Genomic DNA, 13,655 nt, shown 5'->3' with positions numbered 1-13,655 from the left:
CCCCTGCCTGCTTTGGATCCAGCTCTTTGGATTGCTGCTGGATTCTCTCTGCTCCTTAAAGCCTACGCAGGGCTTTTGTAAAGAGGCTCTCACGGTGCCTTTGTGGGGGGGAGCCGAGGGCGTTTTGCAGGGGGGGGAAGGGAGCAGGATGGGAGGAGGCGAGCAGGGCGGAGCCGCGCCCCTCAGCCTGGAGCTGCTGGGGGTGAGAAGCATCGCGAGGGGCTGCTTTCAAAAAAGACAACGCAGGAGATGTCCATTAACTTTGTTTGTTCTGTCTCTGTTTTGTCTCGTCTTGCAGGGCGAAGCTCCAGTGAGGATCAGCCCATAGATCTGAGGGGCTGCGGAAGCGACGGGACAGCAGAGGCGAGCTCTGGTGGTCCGGGCCAGCAAGCTCCCTCAGCCCCAGACCCCAGGGGCTCCCGGCCTGCAGCAGGAGGATCCTTCTGCTCTTCTCTTGGGGTCAACGCGATGCTGCTGCTGGACTCCCTTGTTTTTCTGGGGGTTAGAACAGGGCCGCTCCCTAAGAGCAGACACAGCCCTGGGGCGCCCACAGCCCCACGTGGGTTTGTAGGGACCTTATTCCCTCCCGGTCGCAGCAGCGGGGTTGAGCAGGATGGGACCACGGTTTCCCCCCCCCCCCCAGCCTCCCGCTGCTGGGGGTGAGGAGCAACACCAGGGGCAGCTAAGATGAAAGCAGTGCCCGAGATGCGTGTGTGCTTTATTTCACTTCATCTGCTTTTTTCTTTCCAGTTCCCAGTTGCAGGATGAGGCGCTTTGCAGGAGGGGGATGAGCCTGGAGCTGCGAGGTTCCCTCAGCACTGGGACGGCAGAGGTGAGCACCGTGGGGTGGTGGTGGGGTATTTCCTTAAGTTTTGCACACGGATTTTTATTCTATTTTATTTTTTGCAGAATCACAGGACCGTAGGTGTGGGAAGTGACCTCTGGAGATCATTAAGCTTAACTGCTGTGCAAAGCCTTTCGTCAGAAGAGATGCTCCAGGCCCCGTATCATCTTAGCGGCCTTCTGCTGGCTTCCTTCCTGGAGGTGTGTATATATATATATATGTATTTTTTTTTTAATGAGCCCAGAATGGGGCACAGTAGTGCAGGTGAGACCCAAGGAGGGCAGAGCAGAGGAGGAGGATCAGCTCCCGAGACCCGCTGGCCACATTCCTTTTAATGCACTCCAGGATCCCCTTTGCTCTTTCCACCCCTCCAGCAGCTCACGCCTGACCCTGTACTGACACTGGTTATTTTTTCCCAGGTTCCCAGCTCTCCAGCTCATCCAGGTCCCGCTGACGGGCAGCAGAGCCTTGAGGTGCATCAGCAGTTCTTCCAGGCTTTGTACCATCGGTGTAGTTGCTGCACAGTCCCCTCATCAGGGTCACCGATGAAGATTTTGCATCAGCTCCAACCGGACTCCGTGCTGCCCGTCAGCCAGTTGTCAGCCCACCGCCTCATCCACTCGTCTATTGGGATGTCGTTGGAGGAGAAAGTTCAGCAGGGTTTCTGATATGAGACAGAAAAGATCCACTGCTCTTTATCTACGCAGCTGGCGATGCCATCATAGAAGGCTGCGAGGTTGGTAGAGCACGAGTTCCCCTCGGGGAGCGCCTGCCGAGAACTGCCGCTAACCTTTTTGTTTTGTCTTTCTAGGGCCTCGATGCGGGGGTCCCACACCGGCAGCCCCTCAGAGGAGGTTTGAGGAGCCGTTCTTCCCGCAGGGGCTGAGAGAATTGAAGCACTCGGAGGTCCGCAGAGCGAGGTGAGCGTTCTCCTAGAGTCCCCAAGCCGTTCACGGCACCCTTTGAGCGGGGTTCAGGGCTTCTTGCAGCAGGGCAGCCTTAAGTTTGTTCTTCTTCCCCAGGTGCCAGCGCAGCCGGCGTGAGGGAGGAAGGCCAGCAGCTCCGTCCTCATCCCCCGTCGGGGAGATGGGGTGACAGAGCTGGGCGTTGCAGACAGTTGCGGAAGGAGCACAGCCTCCAGGAGGAGCAGAGAGGACCCAACAGCCATCTGTGGGATTACTTTTGGGAGCGGTGTCGGCCGTGGGCAACCCCAGCTCCCCCGAGTCCCTGCGGAGTGTTTTACACTTGTCCTTTTCCTTTCCAGACCATAATAGGAGCAGCAGAGGCAGCGCTGACGGGCGGCTTCGGCGACAGGCGCCGGTCTTGCAAGGCGGTCCCCGCGCATCTCGGGCCACGGAGCTGCAACAGAACCGGTGAGTAGGCGGTTTTATTTTTCTCTCTCGGCGCACTCGGTGAGCGTCCTGTAAGGGTCTCCCCCTTTCCAGGAAAGCGCTTTGGTGACAGGGCGATTGTAGGAAGTGTTTTTTGTGGGCTTTGTTGTTGGTGACGGTGAAGAGAGGCGCTTGTAAGGGTAGCAGGCAGAGAAGGTGTTGTTAGTAGGCGTTGTTATCAAAGACTGGGTTGGAAGTTGTAGTTGGTAGCTTTGCTCTCGCAGAGGTCCGTTTGGAATGTTTTCCGAGTATTTTTTTAATGGAATCGGCTATTTGGAGATTGGTTAGGAGAGCCGAGAGTTGGCGCGGTGTTCGGGATGGTTTTGAAGCTGAGGAATTGTAAGAAGGCGTTGTTAGGAGAGGCCGGGTTGGAGTCGCAATGTAGCTGCGTGCTTTTTTTGTCTCGCTAGAGGTCTGGTTTTCAGGTGCGTTTAGCGTTCGGAATGTTTTCAGAGTATTTCGTGTAATTGAAGCGGCTAGTTGGAGCTGGTTTTGAAGCTGAGCAATTGTAAGGGGGCAGTTATCCGCGTTGTTATGTAGTTGCGTGCTTTTGTGTCGCGATGGGTCAGTTTGGATTTGAAGCGTTTAGTGTTTTGTTGGTTTTTGGCGGCGTCTGGATTGTTTTCAGAGTATTTTTGTTTGTACGGGAAGCTGCTAGTTAGAGGTTCGTTAGAGCTGAGAGTCGTTGCGGTGATGTTTTTGCAGCCGAGCCATTGCGAGAGGGCGGTCACCCGTCGGTAGCCGGGCGTTGTTGTCGTATCGTAGTTGCGCGCTTTTGTCTCGCAAGCAGTCTGTTTGGGTTTCAAGTGTTTTCGGTTTTGGTGGCGTCCGGGATGTTTTCAGAGTATCTCTTTAATAGAAGCGGCTAGTTGGAGATGTTTCTGAAGATGAGCAATTGCGAGAGGGCGGTCATCAGCGTTAACGACTCGGTTTGAGTTGCAATGTAGTTGCGTGCTTTTTGGGTTTGAAGCGTTGAGGTTTTTTTCTTTGTTTTGGAGTTGTCTCGGTTGTTTTCGGAGTATATTTTTAATGGCAGCGGGTAGTTGGAGTTTTGTTAGGGGAGCAATGGTAAGAAGGTGGTCATTTTTGCGTTACTGTTACAATGTAGTTGCGCGCTTTTGTCTCGCAAGAGGTCTGTTTGGGTTTCAAGTGTGTTTTGTTGTCTGGAGTGCTTTTTTTTTGCAATTGATTAGTTCGGTTTTTTCTTTTGAGCTCGGTGATTTTAAGGGTGGATTTGGGGTTGGGACTTAGCGGGTGGGGAAAAAAAGATTTTTTTGATTGCTAGAGTCCCGCGTGTGCACTATCTCTAAAGAGATTATTTTTTTTTTTTTTTTGGAGGGTGGGTGGGTTTCGCTGTCTGTCTGTTCTGCTGCCTGGGTCTGGCGGCCCTGCTGGGAGCCTCCACCGGGGCGGAAAGGAGGGGGCACCACCTATGGGGGAGCCCTGGTGAGCGTCCTCCCCGCCCAGGGGAGGAGTCGCCCCTGTGGGGGGGGGCGTTGAGGGGGGGCTCCCGCCTGTGGGAGTCCCCCTGGGTGGGGGGTGAGCTCCTCCCAGGGGAGAAGTCTCCCCTGGGGGAGGGCTAAGGGGGGCTCCCGCCAGTGGGGAGTCCCCCTAATGGGGGGGTCGGGCCCTCCCAGGGGAGAAGTCTCCCCTGGGGGGGCTGAGGGGGACTCCTGCCTGTGGGGAGTCCCCCGGAGTTGGGGGTCAGCTCCTCTCTGAGGAGGGGGTCTGGGGGAATACCTTTGAGCTGTGATGTTGCTCTTAGGCTGTGGCTGCGAGGTGGGAGTTGAGGCTTGGAGGAGTGGGGTCTGCTGTTCAGCCTGCGGAGAGAATTCAGTTGGTTTTCCAGCATAAGTAAAATAAAACTGTCCTGAAAGGCACCTTGGAGTCTCTTAGTTAAGAGGTTGCTGAGCTATTACAGTTAGTGTTATGCTAGCAGGCTATGGGTGCTGACTTTTGCTGACAAACAACTTGCTATCTCTATTTGCTTGTTCTTAAACGTTTGCTAATCTCCCTCTTGCAGGGGCTCCCTGTGTGAGTACGAGGACTTAAGCTGCTGCTGCTTGGAGTGGTGTGGTTCCCCTTCTGCTGCTGCCTCGAGCTTACCTTACTGTGGACGAGTGGTCGATTTTGTCTGCGGGAAGATGTGCTTGTGAATACCTCGTGTCTCCAATTGCTGGCGGTGTCTTACTGGTGGTTTGAGGCTTTCGGGTTCCTGGGTGAAGCTGCTCTGTTCCAGCTTGAAGTCGTGTTCTGGAATGAGAAGGTTTCTTTGCTCTGTGGAGAGAAAAAAGCAAAAACCAGAATCGGCCACTCAGTTGTAAGGGGAAAAAATTAAGGGCTTCAAAACCTGATCTTAATGTAATGTGTAAAGAATTAAGTGTATCTATCTGTATGTGTGAGATGTATAAAGAATGAAGTGTACTTATCTATGTGCGAGATGCATAAAGAATGAAGTGTACTTATCTATGTGCGAGATGTATAAAGAATGAAGTGTATTTATCCGTATGTGCCTTTGTAACAGTCAACTATGACAAATGACAATGAGATATTCTGCAGCAGAACTATGCTATGTGAGCGAGTGCTTCTTAACGAGCAAATAGTGATTTGTTAGTGTGCTCTTTACCTTTTGCTGAGCCCTGTTCCTTTACTTAGAATCTGTCTCTGAAAAATTTCACCTAAGGAGATGGGATGTTCTCTAATGGAAGAAGCTGAGCTGCGACTTTTTGTTTCGTTGTGAATGTATAGCTGCCTTACCAGCTTGCTGTAATTGTTACTTGCTAACTGCCAATAAAGTTTCTGCTAATCCTCAGTAAAAGTAGCAAGAGTCTATTCTGTGCCGTTAACGTACAAAGGCAGAAAGAACTTAGCTGCTCACAAAAACAAGCTAGTGATAAAGATGTTATATTACGTATTAAGTATAACTAATTGTGTCTAAAATATCTAACAAAACTAAACAAAGTTAATTGCTTGGTAAACAATTAAGTGCTTTAAGGCACCTTATGAGATTGGCCACAAAGAGGAAGAAAGTCTGGTGCTTACCCTCTCACGCTTAGAAATCTGGTCCTCCTCCTCTTAGCTTCCTTGGAGCTGCTTTGTTTCAGGTACCTTTAGTCATCTGAAAGAAAAAGCGAGGAGCTGCGTTGGAAAGCATTTTCTGTTAGGTATGAGAGTGTAGTGATATTGATGGTTAAGCATTCACAATAAAGGTGAAAGAATAAATATTTGTTACGGTTTACTGCCACCATTGCAATCTGTCTTCAGATTATGTCCTTATGTTTCTTTCAGAAGAACACAAGTAAGTAACAAGCTGAGCGCTGCTGAAACTGGAGGTGGGCCTGGGAGCTCTGAGGAGTCCCTTCCACCACAAACAATTCAAGCAGACAATTCTAGAACTGGCCTTGTTCAGCAGGGAGAAGAAAAAGCTCTGAGGGGACCTTGCTGTGTCCTTCGCTACCTAAAGGGAGTGTATAAAAAGGAGGGGGAACGCCTGTTTACCTGGGGCGATAGGAGAGGGGGGAAATAGTTTTAAGCTAACATGGGGGAGATTGAGGTAGATAGTAGGGGAAGTTTTTCACCCAGAGAGAGGGTGGTGATGCACCGGAACAGGGGGCCCGAGGAGGGGCTGTGGATGCCCCATCCATCCCTGGAGGCGTTCAAGGCCGGGCTGGATGTGGCTCTGGGCGGCCTGGTCTGCTGGTCGGTGGCCCTGCACGTAGCGAGGAGCATTGCTGTCCTTTGTGACCCAGGCCATTCTATCCTTCTATTCTACAACTCTTTCTTCAGTGGTACTTCAACATTGCTTTGTTACAGCAGTACTCAGCTATGTCAAGGGGAGCAGGAGCTCACAAACAGAGCTCTTGGAAGATGCACTAATGGCTGAAGTAGCTCCCGTTCGCTTCTCCCTCCCCGAGTTCTGAAGTGGCCCTGGAATGCTCTATTTGCAACGCACCTTCTAATGCTGTATAACTAAACTAGAAAGTCTCCATCCCACGCTTGTGGCACAGAGCCTGAGCACTTACAGCCCTCGGCGCGCTCTCCGTGAGCCTGAAGGTCGCTCTGCCTTTTTGTTCCAGCAGCTGGCCTGACCTCAACCGGCAAAGCCTGAAGGAAAGCCTCTCGCTTTGCTGCGCCGTCCCTCCCCTCTCTCATTCTCCACGTTGTTCTGAGTGAGACGCGAGCTCTCATGCTGAGGTGTGAAGGAGGGGATGTGAGAACACAAGGCATCCGCTACAACACAACACTGGCATCAGCAGACGTGCAGGCTCTGCTGAAAGCTGCTGGAAACTTGCACCGAAGCTGCACGAGCACACCCTGATTTGGTGCTATTCATTACTTCCACGTTTCTCGCCTAACCTCAACCCTTGTTGCGTTGGGATGGTAAAACCATAACGACCGTAACGATTAACTGATAGCAACAGCAGCAACAGTATTGTTCTGAGCACAGCTCGGCTGATGCCTGCTGAGAGACGTGACAAAAACTTTCCTCTGTTACTAAAGCAGAGCTGCAGAAGCTCTCTTAGGAGGCTGGAATGTCAGCTTCCATCGGGAAACTGCTGGTTTCTCAGGGAAAGCTGAATTTTTTACTATAAAATAACAATAATAGCGCCTTTCTCACACTGTGTTAAAGTTTGCTTTATTCCATCTGAAGAAAAAAAAGCTGACGATCCAAATGTTGTCAGCGGTGAAATACCCTGCGTGGTTCAGAGCTCGCCCTAATCTATCGTGCAATTAACTTCGTTAGGATCTTTGCCATCCTCCTCGGAAATTGATGGAAAAGTAATTAACAACGGATGCTCGCTTGCAGTTGCTAGAGGCTGCCAGCATGATTGACAGCCTGGAAAGAAGGGAGGATTTGGGCCGGGACTTCGCACCGTCCGTCGCTGCCTGCCGTTTGTCGGGTGTAAAACGTGGTGCAAAGCTCTCCTTTCTACCCCACGTCTCCAACTCCTTGCAGGGTGGGCAGAACCACCGGCCGACAAGCAAATGCCCCCGTGGGAGAAGAATTAATAACAGAATCCAGAGTAACTAGAATTAGAGAGCGTTAAATTAACTCCCCTTACCTAGACACCTCGCCTTCATCCAATGTGAAGAGCGAGGATATCGACGGCTGCCGTGCTGGCTGACAGAAGCGCCGGCACCGGGGAGCAGGGCTGTTTTCTGCCCGACCGAAATGAGTTTGGGCAGTGAAAACGAAAAGCAATCTCTCCTGCAGTGGTATCTTTACAGGAGGAAATCCTCCTCTTGCAAGTTAAGACTCCTTGCTCTTTTCTCCACTTCCTGCCTCCAAGACCGAGAATGTTAAACCTGGAACCTCACCCTTCGGCTCAGGCTCTATTTCTACCAGAAGCGTAAGACAATCGTTGGCGCTGAGTTGACTGCATTTCCAAGGGTGTTACTTAATAAAACAACCAACTGTTTCCATTCGCTGAAAGCAACCTTCCTAATTCTGCGCACCGGAAAGGAAGTCTAAGCGAAAAACAGCAAGCCTTTCAGATTCGGGACCGCCAAAGTAAATAAAGAGGAAAAAGGGGTTATGCAAACCCAGAGCCCCTCCCGGCCTCGCGCCGCGCCGTTCCCCACAAAGAACTCTCCACAAAGTCCTTCCGAGGCTCCGGTCAGCCCGCGGAAACTCGGGACAAAAGCTATTTTCTGCTTTATCTTGCTCGGGGATCTAAGAGACAATGACCCGAAGCGTCAAAACAAAACAAAACCTCTCGAGGACAAAACTCAGCAACCTGCTGAAGTTCACGCCTCGTCGATAAATAACGCTGACAAACGCCTACGGGGAGATCAGCGCTTGGCCCGCGGCACCAGCCGCTGAAAGAAAGGAACCCTGCTGGAGATCCGGGCAAAAGCAGAGCCAAGAAACGACGTTTCATCTCGTTCCGAACTGCGGCGTGTGATGCCAGACTCCGTCTAGATAGCTCTCTTTATCACTGCAGCGACAGAAGCCTAGCTAACTACGTGGCCTGAGCAAAAGCCTGACCTCTCCTGCTTCCGTAGAATCACAGAATGGCCCGGGTTGAAAAGGACCGCAACGACCAGCCGGTTTCAACCCCCCCTGCTGCGTGCAGGGCCGCCAACCACCAGACGGGGCTGCCCAGAGCCGCATCCAGCCTGGCCTCGAGCGACTGCTTTCGCTGCTTCTTCTCTTAAGATGCAGCCCCTCAGCTCTCCTCAGCTTAGCTCCCAGCGGCTCCCAGCCGGCTGGACCAAAGCCTGCTCTGACGGAGGAGTTGTTTACACACAGAGCTCAGAAGGGCTCTTGCCTCTCCGGTGGACGTGTGACCGTGGGCACGCTGCCACGCCACCAAGGCCGCAGGGTTTTCTGAAGGAGAATCGAGTCCTGCTAACTTACAACAAGGACAACGGCAAAGCTACCGAAGGACTGTTTGCACCTAACTGTGTAAACCTGCTTTATCAGACAAGGTCGGGCTAAAAATAATTCTGTGCTGATAGGGGTCCCTCGAACTGAAGAATCTTCTGTCTCCTCTGTAATTTCCTGTGCTGCCACGGCCGGTTTGTGGTTTGGTTCTAATGTTAACAGTCACAGCCCGCCACCAAAATAAGACCGAATGGCATTTTCAGCTTTTCCTACCTTCTTTTGCTTCATCTGCCAGCTGTGATGCGCGCTCAGTCTTCACGTAGAAACCAGGGGATGCTGATGGGGAACACAAGTCGTATCTTCTGGGATGTGAGACGCAGATCTCGTGCGAGCAGCGTGCTAAAGAAAAGGCACAGAAGGCAAACAGGTGGATTGCAGGCATCTGTCACCCCAGATCTCTCTCTTGGTGATACTGTGTTAGCCCACACCAGTATGCTACCCGGCACAAAAAGTAAGTAAGTAAGTGTATAACCAAAGAATATTAGGATGTTATAATCACAAAACAAACAAGAGAGTTAGGCAAAGCAGACTGTGATAACAAAAAAGAACAAATAGAAGGCTTACCCCTATCCTGGGCTCACTCACAAAACACCAGCAGAGGCAATCTGCAGAAGAGCTCCTTCCCCTCTGGTAGCCAGCTCTTAAATAGGCCTAGGAGGGGGGGGGAGCCAGGCTCCACCCCTTCCAGCAATGCAGGTGAATTGCCTTCACCTGTGCTCCTCTGGCTGACTCATGGCTCCACTCAGGTGATCCATCAGAGCTTCAGGCCGTGACGCAGCAGTTCCCATACAGCAAGCACGACTCTTTGTAAGAAATCAAACCAACTGAAGCTGCTGTCACATCCCTGCAGGCACCACCTTGCTTTCCTGCTGCGCTCAGCCCTTTGGAGCAGGCAGCGTTTCCACACTGCCGTACGCAGCTGGATCTCACCACCCAGCACCTACAGAGCTCAAGGTGAGGACAGAAGTTGTCACAACAACAACGACAACATCCCTGAGCTTTGATTAATGCCTAAACGAGGGCAGGTCGGGCTTTGGTCATTCTGGTTGCACACAGCAAAATCACGCGGTTTGTACCTGTCAGCCATTCAGCAAAACACCTCAGTGTGCCTGCATGCAACATAATTCCTGCTTTGTTCTTTGTACGTATGACACCAGCCTGCTGAAGTGCCTGTAACTGCTATAATGCTGTAACACAATGCAGAGCACAGCGATGACAGCAGAGTAGCAAAGCTCCAGGCTACAGCAGTTGAGGACTCAACCGACAACTGAGGCTCAAATGCAACAGCCATAGGCGCAGAAACAAAGGAAAAGAAGCTGCTTGCCTTCAGAAGGCCTCAGGTACACAGGGATCTCGAGGGAGATGCTCTCATCTTCGCTGCCAGCCCTTAAATGAGGCCTGGGAGGGGGTGCATCCTGGCTCCACCCCTTCCTGCCACTCAGGTACATTGCATGCACCTGAGCTCTCCTGGCCCTGCCTTCCCACCAGGTGCTCAATCACTGGTGCAAGCTGTGACTTAGCATTTCTGCTATGACTGCGTGTCAGACTGTAACGGAACACGAGGTTTGAGGCTTCCAAGGAGTGATGGTCGTTGCCTTTCATCCACGGTGCGCTCACCTTCAGACAGTGTCACGTCACTAAGGGAGACGGCTCCTCTGGGGGTGCAAAATGCATCTCCGATTGCTCCCAGTTGTTACGACGTCCCTGCTTACAGTCCTCCCCCCTTCGCCTGCTGCCAGTTTTGTCTGAATTCAGCCAGACGGTTGATGGCAAGGAGAAAAGGATGCCGGGCACTTTCTCCTCCTGAAACCTGCTATATTTTGGGCTCGCCGGCGCTCGGAGTCCATTTAACTGACAAAGCCATTTTGAAGTCTTCTTCCACGGGGATAATTTTCCAGGTCAGTTTCTCCTTAGATGTTACGCTGTCACCTTGGCTTTGACAGCCGAGCTTTGACTCTTCACAGCACACGTGTGGTAGACGTTAAGGCGTTTGGCTTCGCCTTCCTTGTCAGCATACTTAACTAAAGGCAGCATCTCACACGTGAGGCTGTGCAGCCTCATAGGACTCCAGGCTCCGCGGCTCGGCATCCCAATTTCTTTCGGCTCAGCTCTTGTTATTACAGGTGATTTTGGCAGCTGCGGCTGAGAACACAAAGACGTTACTACAAAAAGCGAGGTTTGCGCAAAGAAGGAAGTCAGAAAGAGAAGCACGGTGAGAGCATCAAATTCCCAGGGAGGAAAGGGACGGGAAGAACGCTTTCTCCGAGGGGACGATTCCGAAAGTCCCCACATCCAAGTTCGTAACCCCCTGTGAAACAGGTAGCGCCGTTTGGACTTGACTTTCCTTCCAACACCAGTGTTAGAGGAGGTAACGAGACACACGAGCTGACACGTGGCTCTGCTTTGGGTGCTCTTTTGGGCGCTCCCTTCGTTTTCCGCTTGAAAAGGAACGTATGAACGACCTCCAGAGTCATTAGAAAAGCTCAGAGACGTTTATTTTGGCACAGTTGAAAAAATACACAAATACATTAAATATCATGGTTTGTTAAAGCCCGTTCTACATATTATATCCGGTATTACGGTGGAGGGAGACCGAAACCAAACCACATTCTATGCTTACACTGACAGTGCAAATGAATAAAGAACCGTTTGGATCAGGAGCCCACTGCGTCGGAGAGCAATTACAAAAGGTGAAGAGATCCTGAAACAAACAGACAGGAACAAGCATTCACTGCACTTGCAGAGCGTGCTGGGGAGAAGCAGCAGAAAGGAGGAGAGATGCTGTGGTTGAGGAAGGACTTGACGGCACGGAGGTTGGACGCAACCGAAGTCACAGTGCGCACTTGAGGATAAGACGACGCTGCGACACGAACCATCCCTCAATAATTTATGTGCAGAAACAGTACATCTTGCAACTAAGCAACGCATGGATGCGCTATCACTGACAGGCTTGCAAGCAGAAGCTCCCTGCTTTCAAAAGGTGCCTTTTCTTGGCGTTACGGTATTTGCATAGTTGCTCCTTTTCCTCAAAAGGTTAAGAAAATGTTCAGCAACTGAGGTCAGGGAAAAACCTATAACCTCCCAACGATTTCCCAGCGTGGGGGAAAAAGAAATAAAAGTCACGGCGGCACAAACATGAGAAAACCATGGAAATCACAGCCAAAACTGCTGCTTCCTGAACAGGGAATAAGAACTGTTTCGGATTGAAAGCCAAAGTGTCTCAAATGGCATCGTCTGCTGTCAGTAGTTTTGTCTGCCAGAACAAAAGCTTTTTACACCCTTTTGACAGAAAGACGATCTGTTGTTTCTGTGTCAGCAACTCAAGGGTGATGTGGGGTTGTTTTTTGGTTTTGTTTTTTTCCCCTCACTCGGGGGCAGGCTGCTTCTTTGAGGGTTTTTTCTTTATCCCCAGCCTTCGCCCTCGCTTGTTTGGATGCTAGAGGAGATCTCGTTTGCCTCGTAAGGAGAGAGATGCGAGGACATGCAGCTGCACTGAAACTTGCATAAAAAGAGGCCTATTCAGTAAGATGTCCCTGCCCAGCTCTGTGCCTACCACTCTGGATAAGCTCTTAACCTCAGAGAGAAGGAATCCGGATAAAAAGGTCTGCGCTCTCCATATGGGTATGGCATCAGCTCATGACACTTACGTTCCCATTTTTTGAAGAGAACTGACTGTTCCAGTTCCCGACCATTATGTTCGTGGCAGTGGCTGATGATAAAAAGCTTCAAAGTAATTTATTTTAGGAGCACAGACCCGTAACCGAGCTCCAGCTAAACTAAGACAGGCAATAGCAACACAGGTAGGTGGGAATGCACAGGCTGCTTAGAGATGATTTCACATATGGTGACAGTGACGCTTCCACCAATTTAGCAACCTCAAGTCTTCCAGTCATTTCCCTGTCACCCACTCTCACGCCCGTACCGTTGTGCCCACCGTGCCAATCCCAACGTTCACATGGCAACAGTCAGCCGTGCCAGGAACCAATTTGATGCAAGGTAGCCTAGCCTAAGCAAGGAAGATTGTACAGCTACTTCAATTTCCAGAGTGGCTACTCATCTGGCATCAGATGGGCAAAAGCGGGCATCTGAGGAGCTATTTAGGCTGGTGCTTTCAACAAGGACTCTGCCCTAAGGTGCTGGCCTGCACAAGTCAGGCGCGTTGAGGAAAGGCTTGAGAAAACAAACCGTTTATTGCATCCATAGAAATTCACCCGACCCCTCAAGTTCATCTTGACACTCATTGGCACGTCTAACAGGTGCAAAGAGCCCCTGCAGGAATTTTGGTTTCTTTTCACCTGCTGTGGACAAGGAAGATACTAGAGATTGTCTTTGCGGGACAGGCGTAGCAGCCTACCAACTACAAAGCCAGAGCGAATGGTTCTTCACTCAAGGACTGAGCTGAAGCTAGCTGAGAAGCTGCCAAAGCGTACGAATCCGTTGGGATCCAACCCCTACCAGCCAGTTGTCAAAAGTACTAGCAGTATTTGAACGGTGGGTCTGTAATTAGAGTTAAAAACCAGGCTCAGCTACTTCAGAAGCGGAAGGGGACGTTTCAGGAGGTGTTTTTGTGTTCGTTTGCTTTTTAATATCACAATTTAAGTATTGTTACATTGTCCTAGAACATTAAAGCAGTGGCACTTAGTGTTTGCTGTTACAAACGGGCCCTTCAAACAACGCCGCATCCTTGGTTTCCCCCAGTTCCGCTCTGGGGCCACAGAACGTATCGCGACACAGGAAGAGCTTGCCGAAACTGAAAGCGTACCAAAGAAAGGCAGATACTGTCAAGATTAAACGCGGCCTCTGTGGGAGACAAAGGAAACCACAGAGCTGGAATAGTGCATTTCGAGATGACGAAAGCAGTTCACAGAACTGGACGCGGCCCGCCGCTCAGCATCTTCACGCGAGCTCCTTGCCCCGGTCGCTTTTGGCACGAACTCTTTCGACGCAGTCATTTGGCTCCCATTTCGGTCGGCCGCTCGCTGCCTGGCACTTCAGTGGATTCAGAAAAAGTTTCTTCAACGCTGCGTACAGT

The 13,655-nt window shown here is 51.1% G+C and overlaps 1 long non-coding RNA gene across 1 annotated transcript; it reads left to right on the top strand.

The window, feature by feature from the left end:
• The first annotated feature begins 2,003 nt into the window (after window positions 1–2,003).
• On the top strand, window positions 2,004–4,535 carry LOC122192668. Its single transcript, XR_006182667.1, has 2 exons — window positions 2,004–2,217; window positions 4,259–4,535. It is a non-coding gene; the product is annotated as an uncharacterized LOC122192668 (long non-coding RNA).
• Window positions 4,536–13,655: the final 9,120 nt, after the last annotated feature.

The sequence above is a fragment of the Lagopus leucura genome, unplaced genomic scaffold (genome assembly GCF_019238085.1).
Source record: "Lagopus leucura isolate 7727_CA_CO unplaced genomic scaffold, USGS_WTPT01 52173-0_obj-0_obj, whole genome shotgun sequence".
Classification (NCBI taxonomy): Eukaryota; Metazoa; Chordata; class Aves; order Galliformes; family Phasianidae; genus Lagopus; species Lagopus leucura.
The sequence above is the reverse complement of the archived record's forward strand: the minus strand, read 5'-3'. Positions and strand labels throughout refer to the sequence as shown.